Below are 15,212 nucleotides of genomic sequence, written 5' to 3' on the forward strand. Positions count from 1 at the left end.
CGCACACCCCTAAAGATCCCTATTCCATGACCGTGAACTTATTACTGCAGCTCCGAAAAAAGTGCATTCTCCAGAAATACATCTCCATCATTATATTTGACCTCAAAATGGGGGAAAACAGACAAATCAAAAGCAGAAAAAGCTAATTTCAAAAAAACTCGAATTTCGCCCCAAGTTTAGTGTACGACATTAAATGTTAATTGTAAACGGATAAAAACACACATGAGGAATTATATCTCTTACAACAACTACCACGAATGTGTGTATGCAAAGTGGTTCTCAGTCGAAATCGGATCAGTCGAACAGTACCAGATCAGGATCTAAAAGATTACCATCGTACTTTCGAAGGTTGGTTCACTTACGCCCCGGCTGCGTTTTTACCAGAGCGAATAATTTTAACAGTATATGGAGGACTATCGCGCTGAACTAAACACTCGAGCTAGATAACGAATAACAACAAAATACATCTGCGAAGAGCTTAACATTCCGGCAGAAATCCTTTCTGTAAGTAAGTTCCGACACATCGTCAGCCGATCACAAACAGAGCAATTAAGGTGAACCAACTGAAAGCCGACGCTGATCAGACTGCGTTTGATATGTCTTTTTATCAGACCAAGGAGCTCACAAAAAATAGTTTTCTCAGTCGAGAAACTAAATATGAAATAAAATAAATGAAAGTCAATCAATAAAATCAAATTCATGTAATCTGCTCTATATTGGTTCGCTACTGATCAATAAAATGTGTGCCGTTATAGAATAATTTATCAATGATTAAACCGTTTGTTTCGCTGGTACAATTCTTCATAAACTCAAGGCCAAAAAGTACAATGATACAATTTCGGGCGGACCCGGTATTCAGCTGCCTGAGATGGGTATAATTGATGGGTCTCGTTACTGTTCTTGATGTTCTGAAGGATGTCTACACAACAGTGCTTTTGAAGCAAAAAATTACATTGTGATCGGAAATACGATTCCTTCCAATCGATCGGCCAACTTTTACCTCTTGGTGTGACGTGAGGAAGTGATCGATCCTGTGAAACGAAAAGATGAAGCACTAATTGTTAGAACATCTAGCTGCTCGATATCAGGAAACGATTGAGAAACTCTTAGTTTTGAAACCATAACTTTTTTGATTCCATTCGCTTTCAATCTTATCTCTTACATACGTTAATTTTGACGACCGCTATCGTCAATCCTGGGAATCCGTTGGTATGGTCGATTTGCGGCAAGTTTTTCATTGGAGTCTATTTCACCAGTATAATGCGGCCTTACTGCTCCACAAGGCAAAATGAAATTATTAAATGTGCGTCGAAATCCAAAAATGCTTTCGAATTACACCAGAGAGATAGCATAATAATAGAAAGAACTTATCAATCCGATGCTGGATATTTTCCTAAACACTATACTGTAAACATGGTTGCTTACAGTAACAGCAACTACAAATGAAATTAACAAAGAAAAGTTGCTGGAGAAATTATGTTTTGGTCCGCATCGGAGCGTTACTCAATATACTGGTAACTGGCGGTAAATGTTTTGAACGCTTTTTCTTAAGGATAGTGCACTAAGTTTCAGTTTGTGACGTTAGTTGACGTTAACGCGCAATCGGTTGCCACAATCTACTTCACCCGTTATGTCCACTGATTATCAAAAGTGGTATTGGTCTTGAGTGTTTTCTAACCACTTCATCTAGTGCTTTTATTTTAAATTTTCATTTGTGATTGTACAATGTTAGGAAAGCATTATTTGGTCAATAGTCAGCATCTGTGTAAACGTCGAATTTTTCCTCATCAGCTCGTTTATAAAAAATCTCGTAATCTTCTGAAAATATCGACGATATAAATGACACTCTTATCACTTTGACGGTTTAGCCTGTTTGGTTCTCGGATTCATTTATTTCCATTTTCTCTTAAGAATATAAGTATAGCCACTTCTGCCATCTCCCGGTTCATTCCCCACCAGATTTATATTTACAGTGAACAGGTATTTTACTACCAGTTCGGTCACTTCGTAATGCCCATAAGAACAAGCATTGTGCAGCGGAACACAGGCGGGCCTTTGTGGGAAGGTGCAGAAGTCCGTCGTCCTCCAGAAGAAACTTCACCATTCCGATTATATTCAGCAGCAAAGCGCAGTAGAGTAGAATGTCGTCCATCTAGGTCACAATTGACGGTCACAGGATCAGAGAGCATAATCCGTCGAGCCGTATCCAGATCATCGGCTTTGGCCGCTTCCACTCTAGATCGACCGTATCTGAAGGCGAATCTTGCAAAATTTTCAACACATTCTCTGTAGGTAAATGGGCGGCCCTGCATGGATACAATGCTGGTATCGATGTTGCGCGACAGTAACAGTCGACAGGCTTGAATATTTTCTTCTCTAGCGCATCGATTTAACGTTGTTTGACCGAGTCCATCAAGCACATCCACCTTGTTAGCATCGTGATAAGAAGCACGTACATAATTTCGTAGTAGTGTTCATCTGAGCACCTTTACGAATCAAAATTACGAGAACTTTTTTTCACTTCGGGTACACTGAGTGGGCTACTGCATGTAATGGTGTGTCACCACTGTACGGGTTCTTGTTCAGTGGCTGAATATTGAATGGCTGACGACAAGCATCCATCACACAGTGCTCCTTGTATTCATCTGAAAATTTGCATTGATAATTGAAAATATTGCAACATTTTATAGTTTAAACTTCTACTCACATGTATTTTTTTCTGGAGTTCCTGTTCAGCTCTGTCAGGTAAAACTACCACAGCAACAGCTTTGTGCAGAGGAATAAGGCCGCTTTTGCCTTCACATAAACGTCGGCATCATGCTGCAGCAGAATTAGCACGACCCGTATACCATTGTAACCGGCGGCCAGATGAAATGGGGTGAATTTGTGCCGTCAGTTGCACGACCGTTAACATTCAGCGGTGTCAACAGATTCAATAGACGCGCTTCCGTGCCGTTTCCAGCAGTTCAACCTTTCTATACTCACCTGGCTTATACAGAAGTCTGCCAAATACAGTAGAATTTTATTTTACGAATTCCTTATATTGGGATCTGCACCATGTTATAGCAGTTCAATGCAAATATCCACCTTTTCTTTGCTGGTTGCCTCGTGCAAAGCAATGTATGGTTGTTAACAACAACCGAAAACTAAATAAACAAAAAAGTGTTGCTGAAAAAATTATTGTTTTGGGCGCATCGAGGGGTCACTCAATATACTGGTAACTGGCGGTAAATTACTCGGACACTTTTTCTTCAGAAGGTTTCATGAAGTTTCAGGTCGTGTCGTTGGTTATACCACGAAATTCAGATTTTTTTACTACTCACATATTTTCCTTAGTTCTGAACAAATTTAATATCTATCTTGCACTGACACTAAACAAACATGGGGAATTCTAAACAACAGAGAAAGGAACCCCATTGGGCGCAAAAAGTTGCTAGGCTTTGCTGTTCCAAAACACCAACTCATCTTCTTCTCACTGACACTTCCCAATAAGCCCGATATATTCTCTCCTCTCGTAATAGGGAGATTTTCATGAATTTACACCATCTCATAATGGTTTTACTTCGCTTAGGAGGAGCGGGAAATAATGTTGCGGCGACTACGGTGCTCAACAAATTACATTTCGGGAGAGCACACAGTTCAGCTCTGCGAATAATATTAATAAACACTATTTTTTTCTAAATGTTTAAAAAACACTGCTCAATAGAGTGACCCAAAGTTGTATGAAAAAAATGCAAAGTGCGGAATTTCAAACCTTGCAGCTGAATATGATAATTTGGGTGGCTAATAAGCTTCCCTGAAAATTTCAGCTCATTTGGTACAATGGAAGTGGTTCCGCAAATGGCTCAAAGTTTGTATGGGAAAAATTGATCAAATGTATGGAGAAATGCATCAGTTTCACATTTTCAGATCTAGGCGGCGCTGTAATCGATCAATGTTTTTCGTGAGAATAATTAAGAATCTTCTTGTAACAACAAATCGACTCGTGAAGACTGCAAGTCAATCCAACAAAAACTGACAAAGTTATAAGCGCGCAAAGTTGAGCGTGTCATGAGTTGTAGTTGGGGTGGCTCCGTCGAAAGTGAAAAAAGCGGCTTAGGGCCCAGATAAGCTGAAATTCCATTCCGATTCCGTTCCGTTTTGACGTTGTGGATCGCAGTGGAACTTATGTTCAACCCTGTGCATATGTCTAAACCAGAGCAAAACAAATCGATCATCTCTTTTTCTCCTATCAATTTTTCTTTCGTGTGTCATCATGCGTTGCGTTACCAGTCAGAAAGAGATAAAAAACTTTGTTTACATATAGTATTAAAAGCAGCAAACGAAAATTTCAATCACATTTTAAATCTTTCTGCAATTAAAAATATATATTAGCAAAAGTTTTTCACTACAATCGGAGCATAAAAAAGTTCCGGAAGTGCTTGTGGAGTTTTGTTGTTGTTTTTCCGAATAGTAAGCTAGCGAGAGTGGATATTTTTTAACACCATGTCAACAAAAATGACAAATTGTTTATGAGCGATGTACGGTTGAAATAATGCCTGATGATAAATTCTATTCTATTGCGAACAATAAATCACCTTTGTGTATTGGTATTATGATGTGTAATTCGATTAATCCAAATCAGATTAGAAACTAGTGTAGGAAGATCTTGTGTAGTGTTTTAAGGAGCCAATAAGAAGATCATGTAGTGAGAAGACTTCACCCCGGAAGCTTAAACAAGGTTCCCACTGATAGTGATTCCATTGTACTGAAGATATAATACTTTTTCATTTGTAAACTCATTCATGTCGTTTTTCATTGAAAAATACCGAGGCGGTGGATTGCCTTGGTGTTTCACTTTCTAGCAGAAGTGGGAATGAAACACGTCCAGTGGCCTGCTCTTCTGCTAGAAAGTACAACTCGAGAGCAATCCACCGCCCCGGGATTTTTCAATAAATTCAGTTTGATATTTGTTTCTTTTCTGTACTCTTTCAGTTGAAGGCTCTTTTGTATGGCAATACAAATTACGAAATTACAACGAGTGAAACGTGTTAGCATCTTTGATACACAGCTGCTATTTGGACCAGCGATCATGCAGTTTTGAAGGCTACACGTGGAAATGGATACCCTCGATACGAGATTTCAACGTGCCATAATGCGATTTGGAGCTGGCTGATAACTATTCGACTAAAACTATATAAGGAATAGACAAACGAATGAAATATCACCACACGCTGTTTTTACTAAAGATTATGAATGAAAGAAAGCCAAATTCCTTTCTTTTCTCTATAGAATGTCATTACGATTCAGTTTATTCTTCGTATATCGCTTTTGGCTCCCAGAGTGTGCACGTCTAATTTTAAGAGAGTTTTAAACTGCTGAATTGTTCCAAAGCAAGAGGGCAAACTTTTATAACTTAACTGGATATTTTCTTTCGATACATAAAGCAATTTACTTTAGAAACATAATTTATTCATTCGCAATATATTTGTCCATGTTTCTGTAAGAGTTATAATTCACTTCGATCGGGTGAAATTGCATAAATATTCTATCTTAGACTCTCGAGAATCGTGCCTCCCACTGAGAGGGTTACATCTCTTTATATCATCGTAGCCTATCTATTTATTGTACCTAACCGAACACATCGTCTGCTGTTCAAATTATGGGATAAAAAATTGGTATCCCTACTTCGCACAAAATCTCTACCTCTTCCAGTATATTCATCGGAACATAGTGTAGCACCCTAATAGTTTGAGAAAAATTAAATCATCTACCCTATATGTTTAACTGTTTCAATCTGGAGCCCTTTTATTCGGTTTGCCTTCGAGTCACCAACATCGGCAGGAAGCACCACATTTCCACCAAGAATCCACTAAATAATGTTACGACGTTGCACCGATTATTTAAAGCGGCTGTCTGCCAATAGAAGATTGGGAACATGAGAAAAACTATACGCAGTGAATCATTCGATTAGTTATTTTGTCTCATTGACTATATTATTCTACATCGCATGGTGCAAACCCCAACGATTCATAGAACGGTGGTGTGTTGCTCTAAATCATAATGTCCCGCTGTTCTGTTTAGTCACCCAGTTGTTATGGTTGTCCTCAAGGCTCCTAATGGCACCTGTGAAATATCAAAGAAAATATTTATTGAAAGCTATTCAAATTGACTTGAAATAATCGTACATTGTACTCCCATCGCGTGGCGACATATACTTTTTCACGAAAATTCAGCCAACGGTTATAAAAAAACATCCATACCCCTAGGGGGAAATCACTCTAAACGTTGGACTAAAATAAATTAGTGAACTTTTTTATTCCCAAAATAATCTCGACTAGTTTTAGCTAATCTTGAATAATCCTACCTATAGTTTTCAATAGTCTTGGTTTAGATAGCAGCTGTCACTTCGACCCATTACGCACTGCTGTTGTAAGGAATTCTCTTTCCGGAAGAAGCTGCCCTGGGGTTAATATTTTCTTCGGACCGAAGCAACATTGCTAACATCAATCTGATCAGTCTAATTCAAAATTGGAATCGATTTATCCTACACCAGATGCACTAAGAACTGTTGGAGGCTATGAAGAAGGAATGTTTTATCCCCCACGATACGGTTAGTGGTATACGAAGAATCTACTATCCGTTTCACCCCGACCGTTCGTTCCGGGGGGCGTAGATGCACATGCAACACCCGGAAGAATGTCAGGAATGCTTGGACAGCGAAGTTCAACAGTATGACGCTAGCTATGAAAAGTTTCAATTCTTAGGGTGCAGATAAGCTCAGAAACGGAATTCCGTTTTCTTGCATCCCTTTTCCGGCTGCCCTTTTTTCTATTTTTATCCCTCTCTAAAACGGAATGAAAACTATTCCGTTTCGTGATCAGGGTTGTGTTAAACTCGAAGAAAATCTTCCGTTCCACAAATATTTGACATTTCGTTCCACAGCTTCCACATAGAGCTGTCAACATTGTTTTGACTGTTGTTACTCTGAATATAAACATTTGATATTATCTTATTGCTATTAGATAAATTTCAAATAGTTACAAACAAAAAGTTAATGTTAAATCTTTTTTGTACCACTGTTGTTCCAAATCTTAGAAAAAAAAAGTTTATTCAGTTGGTATAAGGACAGACATGCAATTTGAAGACAACATATATGTGTAATTAAAATGACGACGAAAATAAGTTGTTTTGAAAACGAGTGCGTAGTGTTCCAGTTATGACCTAGTTCTTGTGGTGGTCAAGTTTCATTGCATTATAGACTGCTTTTATGTGTATCAAAATTTATTCATTGGCTACCATTGTGAATAACTTGCAACGGACAAGTTCATCTGAAACCTTTTTATTAGATATTAAAACTAATCATTGACTTATTGTGTCGCAGTTTTCCCAATTGTAGATAGTAAAGTTAAAGTCGTTCCTAGCAAACAATCGTGCATTCTGTTGGTTAATTTGATCTGCATAGTATCAGTGAGTAGTTGAGGGATATAACAATATAAACATTCGCGATATTCTAATCTGCATCTGTTTCTCATGCTGAAATATCGATATATCGTTTTGCATCACCTGCTAGTAAATATATCATTTTGCCTCATGTGCTTTAGTAAAATCATTGTTTTGCCTCACCTACTAAAGAAGAAAATTGATGTTGTTTATTTCTGTTTACAGTTTGTGACCAACGTGTATTTGTTCCTGCTGTCCAACAATTCGCTCGTTCAAAGGCAACAAACGGAGGATAGCGAATCGCTACCGGAACCAACGCAAATTCTGCTGATCGATCGTGTCAATTGTGCTTTACAACGAATCGCTATACTCCGGGCTGATCGTGATCCGGCACAAGATGCTATACCGGATCTACGCTTGCACGGGAAATTGTAACATACCGAAACCGAATGAGGGGGAAGATGCATCAAACGGTGCGGGTAAGTTCGATGGCGAATAAATATGAAAAATCATTACTGACTTCCGTTCATTGCAGTATCGTCCCCCCTGGGCTACCGACCAACGTGTAATTGTTCCTGCTGTCTGAAAAGTCGACCGGACTCGCTCGATCAAGTACCAAACGGGATACTGAGTCGCTACCGGAAGCGACACCAATTCCGCTGAAATCTATCGTTTTTGTGTTACCACGAACCGCTATACTCCGCGCTGATCGTGCTCCGGAACGAAATGCTACACCGGTTCTACGCTTGCATGGGAATTTTAATCGTACCGAAACGGTAAGAGTCAATGTCCATCTGCTTCCAGTGTGCGGCAATGAGATTTCAGCTCGCCGGACACACCACGGCCGCAGCTGCTTGTAGCAGGTGAATTTGCTCAACACCATATTACGTTTAAAAGCGACCCAGACCGCCCGAAATGTCACCTGATTTGCTCTCTGAACGCGTTGCTCATCCAGAGTTGCTTATTTTGGCTATTCGCAACTAACCTACACTGGATACAGGTCGTTCCTGCATCCGCCACCCGTGGACGCGCTCGATGGCTCTCAGCTGAGTTTGTGTATGTATGTGAGTATCAAATAATGGCACTTTTCTCAGAGATGGTTGGACCGATTTAAACAATGTTATACTCAAATGAAAGGTGCAACATAGCCATAGGCTGCTATTGAATTTTATTTGGATCTGGTTCTGGAGTTATGAGTTGGAAAGTGCGATCGCACATGAAATTATCTAAACCTTTGTGCTTTTTGCATATAAAGAAATACTATGCAATCACTCCACAAATCAACTTTTCAACTGAGACTCGGGGGCCGAATGTCATGATCCATTCGATTCAGTTCGTCGAGATCGGTCAATGTCTGTGTGTGCATGTGTGCACATCTAGGGGGAAGTGGCCCAATTCGGACCGCTGGCCAATTCGGACCACCAGCTGTTTCTCAGCTATGGTAATATTATGAAAAGCGTATATATCATTGTCATGGCTGTCATGTAGCTCTGTTTTATATCACAAAATTTTGCGGTTCTCAGTTTTCGTATGCGTGCGCTGGGGGCGAATGTTGTTTTGGAGCGCTTTTTTGAAAAATGTGTAAGCCAAAAAACACAATTTTCGTTGGCAACAACAATATATCAAGTCAAATGCATTATCGTGATTTTGGATCTACTGGATAATATCTTTTATTTAATATCTTGTTTTGGGCGAGACTATCAACTGTTTTCGTTTAATTGGTGTGTGAATAATAGAATATGGGATAAGCTTGTCAAATTCCAGCAAAAATCCGCATTGCCGTCAACGGGGGTACGAATCGATGGGTTGACTTTCTTAAGGAAAATATTGGCACAGAAGAACAGTTCGGTGACGGGGAATTTCGATTCCTGCACCGATTAATCTATGACTTAAGGAAAGCGGTTGAATTGCAAGGTAAGAACATTACAAATTAAAAAAAAAATTTCACTCGTTACTGATGTCTATTTAACAGATAATCAAAACACCCAAATGCTACAGATTTTACAAAATCTCTCAAAGCGATTTAGAGCACCAGTTACGATAGCGAAATAAGTCGAATTCTGGTGTTGTGTGAAAGTTCTGGCCGGTTGTACCAAATCATGGCCAACATTAATACTTTGTTCCTGGCCCGTGACATTCTACCGAATGCATTTGTATTCTTGCGATCCAGTAACTCTCAGTTGGCTGCTACCGGCGGGAACCCACTTAATTCAAATTTCCCCTCGGTTGGTACACGAACGTATCTGGTGTTCGCTTGTTCCTATTGGACAACGGGCCGTATGTAGCACTAGTGGATTGCACTGGAACCTCGACAACCGGGCTGTTTGGTAAGCACTTCGAACACTTACTCTAGCCAGGAAGTTCAAATTCAATCAGAGAGTGCCGTACTTTGGTTAATGGGAACGACCCCGAAGGATATGTGATAAGAGTATTGCCTGCAACTGAAAATACGCGTTCATGTCAACGGGCTTTTAGGTGCCTAATAAAATTCCCTCATCTCTCTGTATGTTGCTTTATTAGATATAATACAAATATATTGATATAGAAAAACAATATTTTATTTTCTTAATGTAAAAGTGTCAATTTCTAGCTTTTTAGTAATACTGTTCAGAGAAATCGACCTCCGACAATTAATCGGCGATCGTCTTCACATCTAGACATGTAAAATGATTTAATTTTCGCGGGAAACCGGCACAGCATTATTGGTTCGTTTATTTGCTCCGTCATTTTTCGTTCCGGACCCTCCGGAATATCATCGCCAAACTCATAAAAAGTTTCAATACTCGATCGACAACATCTACTATCAAATCTTCCAGCCGATCAAGTAGCTCTTTGAAAGTAATAAAGGGACATTCACCCTCAATATAACTGTATTCTGCTAAATCACGGCGAGCAAGACTCTGCTCTGCACGGTAACTTTGAGAAATGCAATAGTCGCCCAATGCCGGCAAACAGGTTTCCATATATTTTTGTGAGCTTTGCGTCAGGAATGCTTCCGCCCTAAAATGTATTTATTGTTTGAGCAAATACTTTTAATGCGAACATTTTTTATTTACCTAAAATAGTCCAGTTTGAACAGAGTCGACCCTCCTTCAACTTGTGTTTGCACCAGCGTCGGCGGCGTTACGCCGTTCATGATAATGCTCCCTAAATGCCATCATAATGACATCTCTCATCTTGAGAATCTTAGAAGTATTTTCGCCTCTAATCATAATGTGTCTGTTATCGAGCTAGACATCAGGATGAGCATCCTCGTTCAAAATAGAATCTGCCCCACCGGCCGGAGCTAATCCAATTAGCTACCAATAATCAACGTGCAGCTCATGTCCACCGGGAGCGGACTTACCTTCTGGAATTTCTGACACAAGGTATCGCTGAGAACGCTTTTCAAGAATTTTCTTGAGCTGAGATTTGGCTACTAGTTCGTAGGGTGATTCCGATTTTGCATCCTTAGCGTTTACATAAATTCTTGGGAAAGGTTCCTTGCCGGCGTGCTTCATGGCTTGTAGGATTGTTTTGAAGGGTTTTTCCGCTGTTCCATCACCGAACTCGTCATCGCCACGCTTTTCCAAGGTGTAGAGATCGTCTGGAGGTGGTGAGAAAAATTGGATCAATATTCAATTATTATTATCCATCACCGTTGGTTGAATTTCAGCGGCCGTTCACTTTCCGGCAAGTGTAATGGATAAGAGTACTTACTGGCAACGTTTGTTGAGTGCCGAACAGGGGATTGATTTCCGTTTCATCCTTGTTACTACGAGTAGGTTATGCTTCTTTTACCATCTCAGCATAGATATCAGTTTCGGCTGCCAACGTCGGCTGGTAATCTAACGAGAAGAGATTATATTAAATTCAAAAAAATTTATCTTAAAGAAAGAAACCACCCAACTTACCACTAAGAATTGAAACTTTTCATAGTTAGCGTCATACTGTTGAACTTCGCTGTCCAAGCATTCCTGACATTCTTCCGGGTGTTGCATGTGCATCTACGCCCCCCGGAACGAACGGTCGGGGTGAAACGGATAGTAGATTCTTCGTATACCACTAACCGTATCGTGGGGGATAAAACATTCCTTCTTCATAGCCTCCAACAGTTCTTAGTGCATCTGGTGTAGGATAAATCGATTCCAATTTTGAATTAGACTGATCAGATTGATGTTAGCAATGTTGCTTCGGTCCGAAGAAAATATTAACCCCAGGGCAGCTTCTTCCGGAAAGAGAATTCCTTACAACAGCAGTGCGTAATGGGTCGAACAGAGTGTATGTAAGGAGAGTGAAGACAACTGTCATGATTATCCGTCAGTGATATTCCAAACGAACAAACGACCTATCAAAATACATGAATTTGACTCGTTTGGAATGACACTGACAAATAATAATTGTTCCAATTTTGACAGTGTCGTCACTCTCCTTATATGCACTCAGGGGTCGAAGTGACAGCTGCTATCTAAACCAAGACTATTGAAAACTATAGGTAGGATTATTCAAGATTAGCTAAAACTAGTCGAGATTATTTTGGGAATAAAAAAGTTCACTAATTTATTTTAGTCCAACGTTTAGAGTGATTTCCCCCTAGGGGTATGGATGTTTTTTTATAACCGTTGGCTGAATTTTCGTGAAAAAGTATATGTCGCCACGCGATGGGAGTACAATGTACGATTATTTCAAGTCAATTTGAATAGCTTTCAATAAATATTTTCTTTGATATTTCACAGGTGCCATTAGGAGCCTTGAGGACAACCATAACAACTGGGTGACTAAACAGAACAGCGGGACATTATGATTTAGAGCAACACACCACCGTTCTATGAATCGTTGGGGTTTGCACCATGCGATGTAGAATAATATAGTCAATGAGACAAAATAACTAATCGAATGATTCACTGCGTATAGTTTTTCTCATGTTCCCAATCTTCTATTGGCAGACAGCCGCTTTAAATAATCGGTGCAACGTCGTAACATTATTTAGTGGATTCTTGGTGGAAATGTGGTGCTTCCTGCCGATGTTGGTGACTCGAAGGCAAACTGAATAAAAGGGCTCCAGATTGAAACAGTTAAACATATAGGGTAGATGATTTAATTTTTCTCAAACTATTAGGGTGCTACACTATGTTCCGATGAATATACTGGAAGAGGTAGAGATTTTGTGCGAAGTAGGGATACCAATTTTTTATCCCATAATTTGAACAGCAGACGATGTGTTCGGTTAGGTACAATAAATAGATAGGCTACGATGATATAAAGAGATGTAACCCTCTCAGTGGGAGGCACGATTCTCGAGAGTCTAAGATAGAATATTTATGCAATTTCACCCGATCGAAGTGAATTATAACTCTTACAGAAACATGGACAAATGTATTGCGAATGAATAAATTATGTTTCTAAAGTAAATTGCTTTATGTATCGAAAGAAAATATCCAGTTAAGTTATAAAAGTTTGCCCTCTTGCTTTGGAACAATTCAGCAGTTTAAAACTCTCTTAAAATTAGACGTGCACACTCTGGGAGCCAAAAGCGATATACGAAGAATAAACTGAATCGTAATGACATTCTATAGAGAAAAGAAAGGAATTTGGCTTTCTTTCATTCATAATCTTTAGTAAAAACAGCGTGTGGTGATATTTCATTCGTTTGTCTATTCCTTATATAGTTTTAGTCGAATAGTTATCAGCCAGCTCCAAATCGCATTATGGCACGTTGAAATCTCGTATCGAGGGTATCCATTTCCACGTGTAGCCTTCAAAACTGCATGATCGCTGGTCCAAATAGCAGCTGTGTATCAAAGATGCTAACACGTTTCACTCGTTGTAATTTCGTAATTTGTATTGCCATACAAAAGAGCCTTCAACTGAAAGAGTACAGAAAAGAAACAAATATCAAACTGAATTTATTGAAAAATCCCGGGGCGGTGGATTGCTCTCGAGTTGTACTTTCTAGCAGAAGAGCAGGCCACTGGACGTGTTTCATTCCCACTTCTGCTAGAAAGTGAAACACCAAGGCAATCCACCGCCTCGGTATTTTTCAATGAAAAACGACATGAATGAGTTTACAAATGAAAAAGTATTATATCTTCAGTACAATGGAATCACTATCAGTGGGAACCTTGTTTAAGCTTCCGGGGTGAAGTCTTCTCACTACATGATCTTCTTATTGGCTCCTTAAAACACTACACAAGATCTTCCTACACTAGTTTCTAATCTGATTTGGATTAATCGAATTACACATCATAATACCAATACACAAAGGTGATTTATTGTTCGCAATAGAATAGAATTTATCATCAGGCATTATTTCAACCGTACATCGCTCATAAACAATTTGTCATTTTTGTTGACATGGTGTTAAAAAATATCCACTCTCGCTAGCTTACTATTCGGAAAAACAACAACAAAACTCCACAAGCACTTCCGGAACTTTTTTATGCTCCGATTGTAGTGAAAAACTTTTGCTAATATATATTTTTAATTGCAGAAAGATTTAAAATGTGATTGAAATTTTCGTTTGCTGCTTTTAATACTAGGGTGTTGAGCCCATTTTCGCTGTTTCTATTATCATACCACCCATTTGAAGCCGTTGGTTAGAGCAGTGTCTGCCATCTTTGTTCAACGCATTGAGTCAAATGGTAGCGCAACAATAGGGGCACTCGATTCGAGTTTTCGTTGCGCTCAAACACGAGAATTTCACTGTTTTCAGCGCATTTGTGTTATTATATTGGTTATTAACAACGAAGCAAAGCTGTTGATGTCAATTTTTTCGCATTCCATTGATTGTAGACCGAGAAATTAATGAATTAGTGAGGCACCCTGCTTAGTATGGTGAAAATAGGCACTTTACCCTATATGTAAACAAAGTTTATCTCTTTCTGACTGGTAACGCAACGTATGATGACACACGAAAGAAAAATTGATAGGAGAAAAAGAGATGATCGATTTGTTTTGCTCTGGTTTAGACATATGCACAGGGTTGAACATAAGTTCCACTGCGATCCACAACGTCAAAACGGAACGGAATCGGAACGGAATTTCAGCTTATCTGGGCCCTAAGTTTCAATGGCGCGTGAAGCTGTATTGCAACTGCCTGTATATTGGTTTGTATGTGTAGCCGTTTGAAGGGAGTGCCATCCTTTACTGCCAGTCCCACCCCTTGTCTGCCGTGGGTGGAGCATGGATCGAGTAGAAGATGATAGGACTTGCCTACATAGTCAGCTGTGGTGTTATGTTCATCAGCGTTCGTTTCTTGTAGACATACTACCATTGGCTTTTGTTTCAAATTTAACTATTTAATAGTGAATTTTAAACCTCTAAATCTTTGCGGTCAATTTTTGGTCTTACAACTGTTAATACTTAAAAGAATGCAAACAGCCTTCTTGTATTTGGACTAATTTTTCGTACGAATGATTTCGATCAAACTCGACTGCCGATTAATTTTGCTGCCATTAATGAGGATGCTTTTGTCGTAATCCAGAAAAAGTATTGAAATTATACGATTGTGATCATTACATTGCATTGGTCTATTCATTGCATTGCAGGTCTATTTGGTTAAACTCTAAAAAATAAGACCAACCAAATCATAATCTAAAATTTGTCAGACAATAGCTTCATCAAACCTTACTAATCACCTATGACATGAAAAAACGGTGCCCTTCTAAGTGTCCTTCATCAATATAGTGGATTCAAGATACAAAATATTGTAGGTATAAAAAAAAAATAATAAAAATCCATTTTCATTTATTAAAATAGCAACACGCGGAAGATTTCGGCAGGGCGAAAATGTGCGAAAAGAAGAATGTTGA

The 15,212-nt window shown here is 39.1% G+C and overlaps 1 protein-coding gene and 3 long non-coding RNA genes across 6 annotated transcripts in view; 3 read left to right on the forward strand and 1 right to left on the reverse strand.

Moving 5' to 3' along the window:
- The window catches only part of LOC131678948 (ATP-citrate synthase), a 151,098-nt gene that overhangs the window by 112,822 nt on the left and 23,064 nt on the right, over positions 1–15,212 (reverse strand). The window lies entirely within an intron of this gene.
- On the forward strand, positions 4,582–5,206 carry LOC131678949 (uncharacterized). Its single transcript, XR_009303765.1, has 2 exons — positions 4,582–4,720; positions 4,975–5,206. It is a non-coding gene; the product is annotated as an uncharacterized LOC131678949 (long non-coding RNA).
- On the forward strand, positions 7,000–12,813 carry LOC131678950 (uncharacterized). 3 transcript variants are annotated; one of them, XR_009303768.1, is made up of 4 exons: positions 7,000–7,551; positions 7,648–7,901; positions 7,958–8,198; positions 12,138–12,813. It is a non-coding gene; the product is annotated as an uncharacterized LOC131678950 (long non-coding RNA). The 3 variants fall into 3 exon arrangements; XR_009303766.1 differs by having other exon boundaries at positions 7,000–7,449; XR_009303767.1 differs by having other exon boundaries at positions 7,000–7,449; positions 8,013–8,198.
- LOC131678951 (uncharacterized) lies at positions 8,493–11,463 on the forward strand. Its single transcript, XR_009303769.1, has 2 exons — positions 8,493–9,336; positions 9,395–11,463. It is a non-coding gene; the product is annotated as an uncharacterized LOC131678951 (long non-coding RNA).

This window comes from Topomyia yanbarensis, chromosome 2 (genome assembly GCF_030247195.1).
Source record: "Topomyia yanbarensis strain Yona2022 chromosome 2, ASM3024719v1, whole genome shotgun sequence".
Lineage (NCBI taxonomy): Eukaryota > Metazoa > Arthropoda > Insecta > Diptera > Culicidae > Topomyia > Topomyia yanbarensis.